At 39.6% G+C, this 16,303-nt stretch overlaps 1 protein-coding gene across 2 annotated transcripts in view; it reads left to right on the forward strand.

Annotated features, from left to right (window-relative positions):
• Positions 1-16,303, forward strand: part of MET (MET proto-oncogene, receptor tyrosine kinase) — a 126,121-nt gene that overhangs the window by 5,554 nt on the left and 104,264 nt on the right. The gene's annotated exons all lie outside the window — the stretch shown is intronic.

Raw genomic sequence — 16,303 nt, forward strand, 5'->3', positions numbered from 1 at the left:
AGATTTCCTATTTCATTTCCAGGTTCTCATTCAGAATAAACTCTCTGTTTAGAATACTGGTGCTTTCTCTGTTTTGTTTTGATTTTTAAGACCTGCCTGGACTTCACCAGTTGTTATTCCTCCACCACTGAAATTCAAAACGTGCGCTGTGTTGGTTTTGAGTACCCTTTAAAAGCCATTAGATCAGTGTTGCAGTCTATTTTTCCAAAGGAATAAAAGCTCACAGGTTGTGCACTAACTTGTTTCCTTTAATCCTAAAAACTCGGTGAAATACCCAGGCTAGCGGCCTTCCGGAAAGCCATTGTGTTAGAACGGAAGATCATGTACTGTATTTCTTCCTACTATTTTAAATGCAAATATAATAATATGTCATGAAACAGTGCACATATTAAGATCAGTGGCCTTTTCCTGTTTTCAAATGATCTCTTGTTCTCTGATAGCTGGAAATCTGAACCTAGCACCTAGACTCTCAGGTCAAATTTTAAAGTTGTATGTAAAAAAAAAAAAAATTGACTTGGAGGAATTAAAATGTACTCCAATTGTTCGATAAGACCATGGGATGTTTCTGGTTTTTAATATTTTATTGAAAATATCAAGAAGAGCATTCAGAGCTAGAGACCTTTGAAATAATGTAGTCTTCACAAATGAGAGAGGTGGAGTAAATTTGTTTATCAGAAGGCAGGTTGTCTCCTTTGAGGCCTAATCATGTGGGAAAGTAAAACCCAGCCAAGTTTTAGGTCCATAAGACAACTCAAACTATCTTTAAAAATAAATTTTGGCTTTTTTGGGACTATTGTGTGTTTAGACCAACATTTTACCTCTTAAAATTTAAACCTAGGGGTCTTTTAAAGGAAATTTAATCCATGTGTTTTTGATTTACTAAATCCTATATCATTACCCATAAACTGTATGTCTTTCTAAGCTCTTTGATGTCTAAGAAATCTTTGAAACCATGTAAGGCCCCTTTTGTTCCAGAAAAATAGGAAGTTGGTTTTTGTTAAGGGTCAGTAAACAGCATCTTCAAAAATCTGAGTTAGGTCTAAAATCCTGCAACCATAACAAAATGGATGTTTGAGTGAGTACTAATGCATTTTTCTGATGCAATGTGAAAAATGTAAGTACTTTTAAGGACCTTGCTCACTATTGGTATTCCATTGTAATCCTTACTAACCCCAAGGAAATTATTTTGGAACAACTCCTCTTTCTATTACAATATAAAGTCCAAATGTTTATCATTTTATCCTGGCACACAGTAGGTACTCAGTAAATATTTTGTTAAATGTTAAATGAATGACTTCTTCTTCTGCCCAGAACCTTCCAGCTAATGTCAATCTTTTTATTCAGTATCAATATCCATCTGTCATGTCTTGGAATGAGATCTATTCTGAGTCAGTGACCTGGTTCAACAAATTTTAAAAATAAGCCATCTAACTAAATATATGACATTTATTGAAATTCATTCTGTACCATGATGCAACAGCCTTGCAAAGAGTGCTGAAAATAGGAAGGAATTTCTAGGCTAATATGATTAAATATTCAGTTGTTACCATATGCTTTCTGAAAATTGATTTTTTTTCCCTTTTACTGTTCCTGCCATCCTTCCTCCCACCTTGACATGCTTACTGATTGAAAGCTTTGCACAGAAAAGGGCAGGTCATTTGTATCTATAAGCAAGAGCAGCAAGTTCAAACAGGCTTGGAAAACATAATGCTATAATCATAAGTTGCCATAATATAGGAGGGGAGAGAGGGGTACTCAACAGTAATAGTGGTGTTGGGTTTTGCTCCAAATTACATAGATGACACATCTTTGAACTCTATTGTGTGGGGGAAAAAAACACCTTCTTACTGTAGTTAGATTTCCTGTTTGTGAGTGTGTATTTTCTGGTAACTAGACTTCCCATATAGACTTGAAATAAATATGTAGCTTTAAGTGCAATTGAAATCCACATGATTAGAGTACTGAAGGCTATGGAGACAGCAACTCCTTCTCTCTAAAAGAAAGAAAGTAGTATTTAGAAGGCATAGTACTGAAGTATGGTCATTGACATTTTTCTTGATATCATGTTGTGAATTTCTAACAACTCATAACATTTTGTCCCCAGAAAACCTTTCCTGATCGAAAGTGTGTTGTTTCTTTATGACAGTGAGGTGCCAGAATTTGTCAATTTTTTATATGTTGGTGGGAACAAAAAGGAAAATTGTGCTATTATGGTCTTGAAATGGAGGTTTTCTTAGGTAAATCTGAAAGTTTGCTGAATACATATATTATCATTAAAACTTGTTTTGAAATTTAATTGTAGATAGCACTGTATAAGGAGTAACTTATTTATGTAGTTTTCACATGCTTAATTTCAATTTCAATGGTTGACCAAACCATCAGTAATAATTATATATCCATGTGTTTGTACACATTTACATTTAGAGGATTTTTTAAACTCTAATTAAAAGGTCTCACAGCTTGATAAATGAGCAGTCAAATGCCTGTGTATTTGTACATTTGGAAAAATGTAATTCAATTTAAGACATTTTTGTGATAACTCTCATGCTACAAGTATAGGAAATAGTTAATGAAGGAGAAGACCTGCAGGTTTTACCAGGGTAATGGGTCAGCAAGGTTAAAGGAATGGAGAGGTGGGTGGATACGCTTAAGGGTCATGGATTTGGGTGCATTGCAAGTCATGAAGAGAGTGTCCCATTAGGAATCAGGCTGCCACCTTCCAAATAGGAAAAAGGCTGGTCAAAACTGAGTAGGGAATCAAGGGAAGCTCACAGGAAAATGGTAGGCACATGATAAGCAAAGTCGAAGCTTCCTCCAACTCTGTCACAGGTGGTTTGATTCTGGGAGAAACTAGGCTATCATCTACCCATTTCTAAATCAGCCCTCTTAGTCTATCCTACCCTTAGCTACCAGTAAGAATACCAGGAATATGTAGCAGAAAAAGAGGGACTTCTATTCTGAGTGTCAGAGGCATGTCCTATGCACTCTTTTAGCTACTCAAAAACACTGTAAATGAAATTCTGTGTTCTCAGAAGGAATCAGAGTATTAAAAGAAAAACCCAGCTTACAAATGTTTTATACCATTTTCACGACTAAAATTTTCTAGCATATCAGGGCATTATAATGCATTTGTTACTGTTGGGATCAAAAGTTATGGCCCTTAAAACTATATCAATAATTATTTTCCATTGGGATATCATCTGCAGTGTATGTATATTAGCTTTTCTTGCGGATATTATCTTGAGACCATTTCTTTGGGTCTCGATTGTACAGAGTTAATGCTTTAGTGTGTGTAAGAATTGTACTTCTCATGTTCTAAACTTATACAGTAGTCTAAAGAGTTAAGGAAAGCTTATATCAGGGCCTGCCCTCACTTCCTGTCTTTTTGCTACTCTGAGAGTCTCAGGTGAGCAGCTGTCATCTGATTCTGGCCTCACATTCAGGCAGAATCCCTCCAGCTCCTGCTGAAGGGCACACTGTCCAAAGTGAGCTCACGGCCTGACCACTCTCTAGTTAAGATAAGGACAGCAGACAAATAGAATCATTTAGGGCCTGTGTGAAACTTTGGACCTAAAATATTACCCTAGCTGTTTTTTTTTTTTAACTGAGAGTAAAAGTGTACAGTAAATATTTTAAGTTCTATTGAATTATATAGAGAAGCAATCAAAGCAAAGGTTGTTGACAGAAGAAAGCTTTCTCCTGACAGAAATGAATATGCATTTTGGACTTTTTAAAATTCACTTTCTGTCATGTCAAAATTAAGATACTTCTAAATTTTATTTCAGTCTCACTAACACACATTTGGATTGTTCATTGAAATTTGTACGTCAAGGTCCAATGACTTTAAACACTCTTATAGTCTTCAAATAGCTTACCAAAAAGTTGTTCTTTAAATCACCAGAAAAGTGCAGATAAAACCCTAGACAGTTTCATTAATGATAATGAAAGGTGACAGCTCTTGAATCTATGTCATAACTTGATTAATTGCTTTCCAAATGTTATTAAAGATTCTAAATGAATAACAAGACTTGTATTTAGGGTCAAGGCTCCCTCACAATTCCTAAATGGGTTTTAATTTTCAGACTTAGATAATTATTATATCTGATTCATTTCTTTAACATCTTTAGACTGTTGGTGTTATTGAAAAGAGAACAGAGTATCTGTTTCAATGTTTTTCTTTTCCCTGAAGTTATTCCTTACAGATTTCAATAATAATGGTTTTGAAATAAAAATAATCAAATGCTGGCATTTCTTCTTAATAAACGTTCATAGATCTGATGAATTAATAAACATTACAAAGAATTCACTACAGAGGTTATGATTATGGGACCATTTAATTCCCAAATCTGCCATGCTGACTGTTTAGTTACTCAATGAAAATGAGCATTGTGCATTAGGATAAGTATTATTTCTCAAGAGAACTTTTATTCTTGTTTTGGTCATTGCCCATTTTGGCCAATTCATAGCACCTGCTTCTCTTACCAGCAAATCTGTTTACTTGTCTCTAGTCTCATTTTTACCCTTTCCCACCACAATTATTACAAACTTCCACTATTCCCTCAAGCTCTTGAATCTCATTGGCTCCCCTTCTTCTCAGTGTAGTATCTTCCCTCATAGTTTAGAGAGCAAACAGAAGCCTGAATAGTTTTCTGTGTCACCCCCCCCCCCGTTATTACTTCCTTGCTTCTCTATCAAATGATGAAATGGTCTTTTCAACCTATGGTCTTGATCCCATTCTTCCCCACATCTTCCAGCACCTTGCTCCATCTATCCCACCTTCCCTACCAACCCTTCTCATCTTTAAAATCTCCATTGCCTTTTTTCATTCAGCCCTTACTCAACTCGCTGCTTCTAGAAAGAAGCACACACCCTGAGAAGATCCTTAATATACAGTTACCTTAAGTATTCACTCCTATTTCTGCCTTATCCTTTAAATAAAGAATTCTTGAAAATCACTATCTCATTTTTTCTACTATCATTCATTCTTTAACTTATTCAACTCAAGCAGTCTCTTCCCCACTCCCAAGAAGATATCCTCACTCTAATCACTGGAAACCTCATTGCCAAATCTGACAGACACTTCTGTTATCCCACTTGACCCCTCTATGAGATTTGACACTATACATCTTGCTTTTCCTTTCTTGAAATTTCTCAAGCTTCTGAAATACCACTCAAACCTTTCCTTCAGCCTTTAAATAGAAAGTTTAGATTCTGGTCTTTAGGGTTCCATCTGAATCCCTCCTTTCTCTTACTGAACATGCCTATGGGTGATCTCATTTACCTCCATGACTTCAAATACACCGATGGATCAGTGGTTCACCAATTGCTATCTCTAACTCCCTCTTCTCTCTAAACCACTGTGCCCATGTTGTTAGTCACCTTAAAGACACTGCCACTTGAATGACCAACAGACACTCAGTTATTAACTGAACTATTATTTTTGCCCCAAAACTCTTCTCTGCCTATTTTCCTTACCTTTGTTTATTACACCCAAGGTAGACATTTTTTAGCCATCTTTGATTTCTCAGTCTCCTCAATGGTCAGTATTGATGTTGCATCATTGTCACATAAATTTCTAATCTAGTCCTTTCTTTCTGTTATATCCATACTGCCAGAGTTTTTATTCAGGATCATTCTTTCATGTATTCATTCCATTATCTATTCTTCAACAAATTCTTACCAAGTGCCATGTAATGGCAGTATGCCAGGGGCTAAAGATGGAGCTTATAGTCTAGTGGGAGGTATGAATAAGTAAATTACAACACAACATTATAAAGTCCAGATAAGGGGGAGGCAGGTTTGATGTATGAGCACATGGGAGAGTTCCTAATCCCTTCCTAGAGGGCAAGAGAAGCATTGGAGAAGACTTCCTAGAAGAAATGTTCCCTAAGATGAGACTGAAAGGGAGAGTAAGGTTAACCAGGTGAAGGTGAGGGCAGAGGTGTTCCATAAAGAGGGATCTATGTGCTGAAACCCAGAGTGGAAGAACACATGGCTTGCTTCAACAACTCAAAGAAGGACAGGGTGGCTGGAGCCTAGATTTCTAGGGAGGAGATGGCAAGTGGCAAGGCTGGAGAATTAGGCAGAAGCCAAATCATGCATGGCTTTTAAACTGTGCTAAGGAGTTGAACTGTTTTTAAACATAAAAATAACATAATCAGATTGTCTTTTTAAAAAGATATCTCTGTTACATTGGGGAATGGATGATCAGGGACAACAATGGAGAGGGAAGACCAGGTAGGAAGCTGTTGTAATAATCCAGGTAAGAAGTGATACTGCCCTGGGGTTGGATGCAGGTGGACATATTTAAAACACCTGCAGGTGGGAGTCAACCATGATGTCTTGGAAATGTGGGAAATTTTAGGCACCAAGATAGGATATGGAATGGGAGAACAAGTTTCATGGGAGTAGACGGAGGTGCCAGAAGGTATACCCAACTGCTCCTTCTTGGTCACCCTGCTCTCCCCAGCCTGTTGGCGTCAGTGAGCCCTAGCACACGGTTCTCCTCTCTTCATTCCCTACACTCCTTTCCTTGGTGGTTTCATCCAATCTCATGGCTTTCATACCACTGATATGCAGACAACTTCCTTATTTAAGTCTCTAGTCCAGACCTTTCTCCCCAACTCCAGGACTCAAATATCCAACTGCAAACTAAACATCTCCATTTAGATGTCTAAAAACTATGTCAAACATGAACAAAACTACTGATCTTCACACATCCCTGCCAAACTTGCTCCACCCTCCAGCTCCTTTGTAACTGGCAGAACCATTCTCCCTGTTACAAAAGCCAAAATCCTTGGCATATTCTTGACTCATTTTTTTCCTCACACACCTCATCTCCAAATCCATCTGCAAATCCTTTTAGCTGCATTCAAATTATAACCAGAATTCAGCCACCTCTCATCACTTATTCCTTCCTCTTGGCCTAGGCCACTGCCATCACTTACCTGCACTATTAACAGCAGCCTCCCAACTCCCAACCAGCCTCACTTCTCCATTTTAGCCCTATCCCACCCCCCTGCCACCAGCAACCTTCTCCCACACCCACTCAAGGTGATTCCATTCAAACATAATCACTCCCTTGCTCAACACTCTGCAGTGGCATCATATTTCACTCCAATAAAGGCCCAGGTCTCACAGTGGCCTACAAGGCCCTGCCTGATCCCATTCTTTGTCTTCTCTGATCTCATCTTCTAGTCACCGAGGTCCAAGCTTACTGGCCCCTTTGCTGTGCTTCAGACACACCAGGCATAGCTGTATTTAGATGGCTAAGTCCTCTCTTCCACCAACTCTTTACTTAAAAGGCACCTTCCCAGTTTTTCTTTTTTTTTTTTTCTTAACATCTTTATTGGAGTATAATTGCTTTACAATGGTGTGTTAGTTTCTGCTTTATAACAAAGTGAATCAGTTATACATATACATATGTCCACATATCTCTTCCCTCTTGCGTCTCCCTCCCTCCCACCCTCCCTATCCCACCCCTCTAGGTGGTCACAAAGCACCGAGCTGTTCTCCCTGTGCTAGGCGACTGCTTCCCACTAGCTATCTATTTTACATTTGGTAGTATATATATGTCCATGCCACTCTCTCACTTTGTCCCAACTTACCCTTCCCCCTCCCCGTATCCTCAAGTCCATTCTCTAGTAGGTCTGTGTCTTTATTCCTGTCTTGCCCCTAGGTTCTTTATGACCTTTTTTTTTTTTTTTTTTTAGATTCCATATATACGTGTTAGCATACGGTATTTGTTTTTCTCTTTCTGACCTACTTCACTCTGTACGACAGACTCTAGGTCCATCCACCTCACTACAAATAACTGAATTTCGTTTCTTTTTATGGCTGAGTAATATTCCATTGTATATATGTGCCACATCTTCTTTGTCCATTCATCTGTTGATGGACACTTAGGTTGCTACCATGTCCTAGCTATTGTAAATAGTGCTGCAATGAACATTTTGGTACATGACTCTTTTTGAATTATGGTTTTCTCGGGGTATATGCCCAGTAGTGGGATTGCTGGGTCATATGGTAGTTCTATTTTTAGTTTTTTAAGGAACCTCCAAACTGTTCTCCATAGTGGCTGTATCAATTTACATTCCCAACAACAGTGCAGGGTTCCCTTTTCTCCACACCCTCTCCAGCATTTATTGTTTGTAGATTTTTTGATGATGGCCATTCTGACCGGTGTGAGATGATATCTCATTGTAGTTTTGATTTGCATTTCTCTAATGATTAATGATGTTGATCATTATTTCCTGTGTTTGTTGCCAATCTGTATATCTTTGGAGAAATGTCTGTTTACGTCTTCTGCCCATTTTTGGATTGGGTTGTTTGTTGTTTTCATATTGAGCTGCATGAGCTACTTGTACATTTTGGAGATTAATCCTTTGTCAGTTGCTTCATTTGCAAATATTTTCTCCCATTCTGAAGGTTGTCTTTTCGTCTTGTTTATGGTTTCCTTTGCTGTGCAAAAGCTTTTAACTTTCATTGGGTCCCATTTGTTTATTTTTGTTTTTATTTCCATTTCTCTAGGAGGTGGGTGAAAAAGGATCTTGCTGTGATTTATGTCATAGAGTGTTCTGCCTATGTTTTCCTCTAAGAGTTTGATAGTGTCTGGCCTTACATTTAGGTCTCTAATCCGTTTTGAGTTTATTTTTGTGTATGGTGTTTGGGAGTGTTCTAATTTCATTCTTTTACATGCAGCTGGCCAGTTTTCCCAGCACCACTTATTGAAGAGGCTGTCTTTTCTCCACTGTATATTCTTGCCTCCTTTATCAAAGATAAGGTGACCATATGTGCGTGGGTTTACCTCTGGGCTTTCTATCCTGTACCATTGATCTATATTTCTGTTTTTGTGCCAACACCATACTGTCTTAATTACTGTAGCTTTGTAGTATAGTCTGAAGTCAGGGAGCCTGATTCCTCCAGTTCTGTTTTTCTTTCTCAAGATTGCTTTGGCTATTCGGGGTCTTTTGTGTTTCCATACAAATTGTGAAATTTTTCGTTCTAGTTCTGTGAAAAATGCCAGTGGTAGTTTTTGGTTTTGTTTTTTTTAATTTTTATTTATTTACTTATTTGTTTGTTTTTGGCTGTGTTGGGTCTTCGTTTCTGTGCGAGGGCTTTCTCTAGTTGCGGTGAGTGGGGGCCACTCTTCATCGCGGTGTGCGGGCCTCTCACTGTCGCGACCTCTTCTGTTGCAAGGCACAAGCTCCAGGCGCGCAGGCTCAGTAGTTGTGGCTCATGGGCCTAGTTGCTCTGCGGCACATGGGATCTTCCCAGACCAGGGCTCGAACCCGTGTCCCCTGCATTGGCAGGCAGACTCTCAACCACTGCGCCACCAGGAAATCCCCAGTGGTAGTTTGATAGGAATTGCATTGAATCTATAGATTGCTTTGGGTAGTATAGTCATTTTAACAGTGTTGATTGTTCCAATCCAAGAACATGGTATATCTCTCCATCTATTTGTATCATCTTTAATTTCTTTCATCAGTGTCTTATAATTTTCTGCATACCAGTCTCTTGTCTCCTTAGGTAGGTTTATTCCTAGATATTTTATTCTTTTTGTTGCAGTGGTAAATGGGAGTGTTTTCTTAATTTCACTTTCAGATTTTTCATCTTTAGTGTATAGGAATGCAAAAGATTTCTGTGAATTAATTTTGTATCCTGCTACTTTACCAAATTCATTGACTAACTCTAGTAGTTTTCTGGTAGCATCTTTAGGATTCTCTATGTGTAGTATCATGTCATCTGCAAACAGTGACAGCTTTACTTCTTTTCTGATTTGGATTCCTTTTATTTCTTTTTCTTCTCTGATTACTGTGGCTAAAACTTCCAAAATTATGGTGAATAATAGTGGTGAGAGTGGGCAACCTTGTCTTGTTCCTGATCTTAGTGGAAATGGTTTCAGATTTTCACCATTGAGGACAATGTTGGCTGTGGGTTTGTCATATATGGCCTTTATTATGTTGAGGAAAGTTCCCTCTATGCCTACTTTCGGGAGGGTTTTTATCATAAATGGGTGTTGAATTTTGTCGAAAGCTTTTTCTGCATCTACTGAGATGATCATATGGTTTTTCTCCTTCAGTTTGTTAATATGGTGTATCACATTCATTGATTTGCGTGTATTGAAGAATCCTTGCATTCCTGGGATAAACCCCACTTGATCATGGTGTATGATCCTTTTAATGTGCTGTTGGATTCTGTTTGCTAATATTTTGTTGAGGATTTTTACATCTATATTCATCAGTGATATTGGTCTGTAATTTTCTTTTTTTGTAACATCTTTGTCTGGTTTTGGTATCAAGGTGATGATGGCCTCATAGAATGAGTTGGGGAGTGTTCCTCCCTCTGCAATATTTTGGAAGAGTTTGAGAAGGATAGGTGTTAGCTGTTCTCTAAATGTTTGATAGAATTCACCTGTGAAGCCATCTGGTCCTGGGCTTTTGTTTGTTGGAAGATTTTTAACCACAGTCTCAATTTCAGTGCTTGTGATTGATCTGTTTATATTTTCTATTTATTCCTGGTTCAGTCTTGGAAGGTTGTGCTTTTCTAAGAATTTGTCCATTTTTTCCAGGTTGTCCATTTTATTGGCATATAGTTGCTTGTAGTAATCTCTCATGATCCTTTGTATTTCTTCAGTGTCCATTGTTACTTCTCCTTTTTCATTTCTAATTCTATTGATTTGAGTCTTCTCCCTTTTCTTCTTCATGAGTCTGGCTAATGGTTTATCAATTTTGCTTATCTTCTCAAAGAACAAGCTTTTAGTTTTATTGATCTTTGCTATTGTTTCCTTCATTTCTTTTTCATTTTTTTCTGATCTGATCTTTATGATTTCTCTCCTTCTGCTAACTTTGGGGCTTTTTGTTCTTCTTTCTCTAATTTTTTAGGTGTAAGGTTAGGTTGTTTATTTGAGATGTTTCTTGTTACTTGAGATAGGATTGTATGGCTATAAACTTCCCTCTTAGAACTGCTTTTGCTGCATCCCATAGGTTTTGGGTCGTCGTGTTTTCATTGTCATTTGTTTCTAGGTATTTTTTTATTTCCTCTTTGATTTCTTCAGTGATCTCTTGGTTATTAATTAGTGTATTGTTTAGCCTCCATGTGTTTGTATTTTTTACAGACGTTTTCCTCTAATTGATATCTAGTCTCATAGCATTGTGGTCGGAAAAGATACTTGATACGATTTCAATTTTCTTAAATTTACCAAGGCTTGATTTGTGACCCAAGGTATGATCTATCCTGGAGAATGTTCCATGAGCACTTGAGAAGAATGTGTATTCTGTTGTTTTTGGATGGAATTTGCTATAAATATGAATTAAGTCCATCTTGTTTAATGTATCATTTAAAGCTTGTATTTCCTTGTTTATTTTCATTTTGGATGATCTGTCCATTGGTGAAAGTGGGTTGTTAAAGTCCCCTACTATGATTGTGTTACTGTCGATTTCCCCTTTTATGGCTGTTAGTATTTGCCTTGTGTATTGTGGTGCTCCTATGTTGGCTGCATAAATATTTACAATTGTTATATCTTCTTCTTGGATTGATCCCTTGATCATTATATACTGTCCTTCTTTGTCTCTTGTAATAGTCTTTGTTTTACAGTCTATTTTGTCTGATATGAGAATTGCTACTCCAGATTTCTTTTGATTTGCATTTGCATGGAATATCTTTTTCCATCCTCGCACTTTCAGTCTGTATGTGTCCCTAAGTCTGAAGTGGGTCTCTTGTAGACAGCATATATATGGGTCTTGTTTTTGTATCCATTCAGCCAGTCTATGTCTTTTGGTTGGAGCATTTAATCCATTTACATTTAAGGTAATTATCGATATGTATGTTCCTATTCCCATTTTCTTAATTGGTTTGGGTTTGTTATTGTAGGTCATTTCCTTCTCTTGTGTTTCCTGCCTAGAGAAGTTCCTTTAGCATTTGTTGTAGAGCTGGTTTGGTGGTGCTGTATTCTCTTAGCTTTTGCTTGTCTGTAAAGGTTTTAATTTCTCCATCAAATCTGAATGAGATCCTTGCTGGGTAGAGTAATCTTGGTTGTAGATTTTTCTCCTTCATCACTTTAAATATGTCCTGCCACTCCCTTCTGGCTTGCAGAGTTTCTGCTGAAAGATCAGCTGTTAACCTTATGGGGATTCCCTTGTGTGTTATTTGTTGTTTTTCCCTTGCTGCTTTTAATATTTTTTCTTTGTATTTAATTTTTGATAGTTTGATTAATATGTGTCTTGTCGTGTTTCTCCTTGGATGTATCCTATATGGGACTCTCTGTGCTTCCTGGACTTGATTAACTATTTCCTTTCCCATATTAGGGAAGTTTTCAACTATAATCTCTTCAAATATTTTTTCAGTCCCTTTCTTTTTCTCTTCTTCTTCTGGGACCCCTATAATTCGAATGTTGGTGCGTTTAATGTTGTCCCAGAGGTCTCTGAGACTGTCCTCAATTCTTTTCATTCTTTTTTCTTTATTCTGCTTTGCAGTAGTTATTTCCATTATTTTATCTTCCAGGTCACTTATCCGTTTTTCTGCCTCAGTTATTCTGCTATTGATCCCTTCTAGAGAATTTTTGATTTCATTTATTGTGTTGTTCATCACTGTTTGTTTGCTATTTAGTTCTTCTAGGTCCTTGTTAAATGTTTCTTGTAGTTTCTCCATTCTATTTCCAAGATTTTGGATCATCTTTACTCTCATTATTCTGAACTCTTTTACAGGTAGACTGCCTATTTCCTCTTCATTTGTTAGGTCTGTTGGGTTTTTGCCTTGCTCCTTCATCTGCTGTGTGTTTCTGTGTCTTCTCATTTTGCTTAACTTACTGTGTTTGGGGTCTCCTTTTCGCAGGCTACAGGTTCGTAGTTCCTGTTGTTTTTGGTGTCTGTCCACAGTGGCTAAGCTTGGTTCAGTGGATTGTGTAGGCCTCCTCGTGGAGGGGACTAGTGCCTGTGTTCTGGTGGATGAGGCTGGATCTTGTCTTTCTGGTGGGCAGGTCTACATCTGCTGGTGTTTTCTGTGGTGTCTGTGGCCTTGTGATTTTATGCCGCCTCTCTGCTAATGGATGGGGTTGTGTTCCTGTCTTGCTAGTTGTTTGGCATAGGGTGTCCAGCACTGTAGCTTGCTGGTCGTTGAGTGGAGCTGGGTCTTAGCATTGAGATGGAGATCTCTGGGAGAGCTTTCGCTGTTTGATATTACGTGGAGCTGGGAGGTCTCTTGTGGACCAGTGTCCTGATCTTGGCTCTCCCACCTCAGAGGCACAACCCTGATGCCTGGCTGGAACACCAAGGGCCTGTCATCCACACGGCTCAGAATAAAAGAGAGACAAAAAAGAAAGAAACAAAGTAGAAGATAAAATAAAATAAAATAAAATTTAAAAGTTATTAAAATAAAAAATATTAAAAGAAAATTTTTTGGTAATAAAAAAAAAGAAAGAAGAGAGCAACCAAACCAACAAACAAATCCACCAATGATAACAAGTGCTAAAAACCATACTAAAAAACCAAAAAACAAAAAAAAAAGGGACAGACAGAACCCTAGGACAAATGGTAAAAGCAAAGCTATACAGACAAAATTACACACAGAAGCATACACATACACACTCACAAAAAGAGAAAAAGGGAAAAAATATATATATATCCTTGCTCCCAAAGTCCACCTCCTCAATTTGGGATGATTCGTTGTCTATTCAGGTATTCCACAGATGCAGGGTACGTCAAGTTGATTGTGGAGATTTAATCCACTCCTCCTGAAGCTACTGGGAGAGATTTCCCTTTCTCTTCTCTGTTCGCACAGCTCCTGGGGTTCAGCTTTGGATTTGGACCCGCCTCTGCATGTAGGTCGCCTGAGGGTGTCTGTTCTTCCCTCAAACGGGGCGGAGTTAAAGGAGCAGCTGATTAGGGGGCTCTGGCTCACTCAGGCCGGGGGGGAGGGAGGGTACAGAATGTGGGGCGAGCCTGCGGTGGCAGAGGCAGGCGTGACATTGCACCAGCCTGAGGTGCGCCGTGTGTTCTCCCGGGGAAGTTGTCCCTGGATCACAGGACCCTGGCAATGGCGGGCTGCACAGGCTCCCGGGAGGGGAGGTATGGATAATGACCTGTGCTTGCACACAGGCTTCTTGGTGGCGGCGGCAGCAGCCTTAGTGTCTCATGCCCGTCTCTGGGGTCCGTGCTGATCGCCGCGGCTCGCGCCTGTCTCTGGAGCTCCTTTAAGCGGCACTCTTTTTTTTTTTTTTTTTTAATACTTTTTAAAAAAATTTTTTTTTTTTTTTTTTTAAATTTTATTTATTTATTTATGGCTGTGTTGGGTCTTCGTTTCTGTGCGAGGGCTTTCTCTGGTTGTGGCAAGCGGGGGCCACTCTTCATCGCGGTGCGCGGGCCTCTCACTATCGCGGCCTCTCTTGTTGCGGAGCACAGGCTCCAGACGCGCAGGCTCAGTAATTGTGGCTCACGGGCCTAGTTGCTCTGCGGCATGTGGGATCTTCCCAGACCAGGGCTCGAACCCGTGTCCCCTGCATTGGCAGGCAGATTGTCAACCACTGCGCCACCAGGGAAGCCCTAAAAAAAAAAATTTTTTATTTTATTTTTATTCAATTCTTTTTTTTTTTTAATCAGTCATCAATTTTATACACATCAGTGTATACATGTCAATCCCAATCGCCCAATTCAGCACACCACCATCCCCACCCCACCGCGGTTTTCCCCCCTTGGTGTCCATATGTTTGTTCTCTACATCTGTGTCTCAACTTCTGCCCTGCAAACCGGTTCATCTGTACCATTTTTCTAGGTTCCACATACATGTGTTAATATACGATATTTGTTTTTCTCTTTCTGACTTACCTCACTCTGTATGACAGTCTCTAGATCCATCCACGTCTCAACAAATGACTCAATTTCGTTCCTTTTTATGGCTGAGTAATATTCCATTGTATATATGTACCACAACTTCTTTATCCATTCGTCTGTCGATGGTTACGCGGCACTCTTAATCCCCTCTCCTTGTGCACTAGGAAACAAAGAGGCAAGAAAAAGTCTCTTGCCTCTTTGGCAGCTCCAGACTTCTTCCCGGACTCCCTCCCAGCTAGCCGTGGTGCACTAGTCCCCTTCAGGCTGTGTTCACACAGCCAACCCCAGTCCTCTCCCTGGGATCCGACCTCCGAAGCCCGAGCCTCAGCTCCCAGCCCCTGCCCGCCCCGGCGGGTGAGCAGACAAGCCTCTCGGGCTGGTGAGTGCTGGTTGGCACCAATCCTCTGTGCGGGAATCTCTCCGCTTTGCCCTCCGCACCCACATTGCTGTGCCCTCCGCACCCCCATTGCTGTGCCCTCCTCCATGGCTTTGAAGCTCCCCCCTCCGCCACCCGCAGTCTCCACCTGCGAAGGGGCTTCCTAGTGTGTGGAAACCTTTCTTCCTTCACAGCTCCCTCCCACTGGGGCAGGTCCCATCCCTATTCTTTTGTCTCTGTTTTTTCTTTTTTCTTTTGCTCTACCCAGGTACGTGGGGAGTTTCTTGCCTTTTGGGAGGTCTGAGGTCTTTTGCCAGCATTCAGTAGGTGTTCTGTAGGAGTTGTTCCACATGTAGATGTATTTCTGATGTATTTGTGGGGAGGAAGGTGATCTCCATGTCTTACTCTTCCGCCATCTTGAAGCTCCTCCCCCTTCCCAGTTTTTCAAAGCTACAGGCCTCTTCCACCACCTCCCCTCCAGGCACTCTTGATCCCCCAATGCTGCTTTTTTTTTCTTTTTTTGCCTGTAACACTCATCAACTTCTTTTTTTTCACATTCTGAAACTTCTTTATTTGTTGAGGACAGTTAACAAATAGAATAAATACTTTTCACGTGGAGCCCTGCATTTTTTCCAACATTTACTCATCAACTTCTAATACAGTACAGGATTGACTTAATTGTTTTATGTATTTGTTGTCTGGAGCCACCTGCTACAGAGTAAGTTCCACAACAGCAGGAATGTTTGTTTTGTTTACTGGTGTACCCCCAAGCACCTTGCACATATTTGGTCCTCAATAAATATTTGTCAAATTTAGTCTTGAATAGCTGTTGAACATACAAAATTGATGCTTGAGAGATGGATTTCTGGACTCTCTGGAGCTAAAGAGATGAAGATGCAGATCTGGGAGTCTTCACTCTATTGTAAGTTTTCATCCTCTAGTGCCTGGAAGATTCAGTGACCTTCCGTTATGTCTTCTGGCCTCTAGCTCCTTTCCCCTTCAGTCCACTCACCACACTGTCACCAAAGTTGTCTAATATATAGTTATAAGTATTCTGGTTTCCGTGTCCTGATTAAAACCTCCCAGGGACTCTCCACTACTG

The sequence above is a fragment of the Balaenoptera physalus genome, assembly GCF_965194825.1.
Source record: "Balaenoptera physalus genome assembly, chromosome: 8".
Classification (NCBI taxonomy): domain Eukaryota; kingdom Metazoa; phylum Chordata; class Mammalia; order Artiodactyla; family Balaenopteridae; genus Balaenoptera; species Balaenoptera physalus.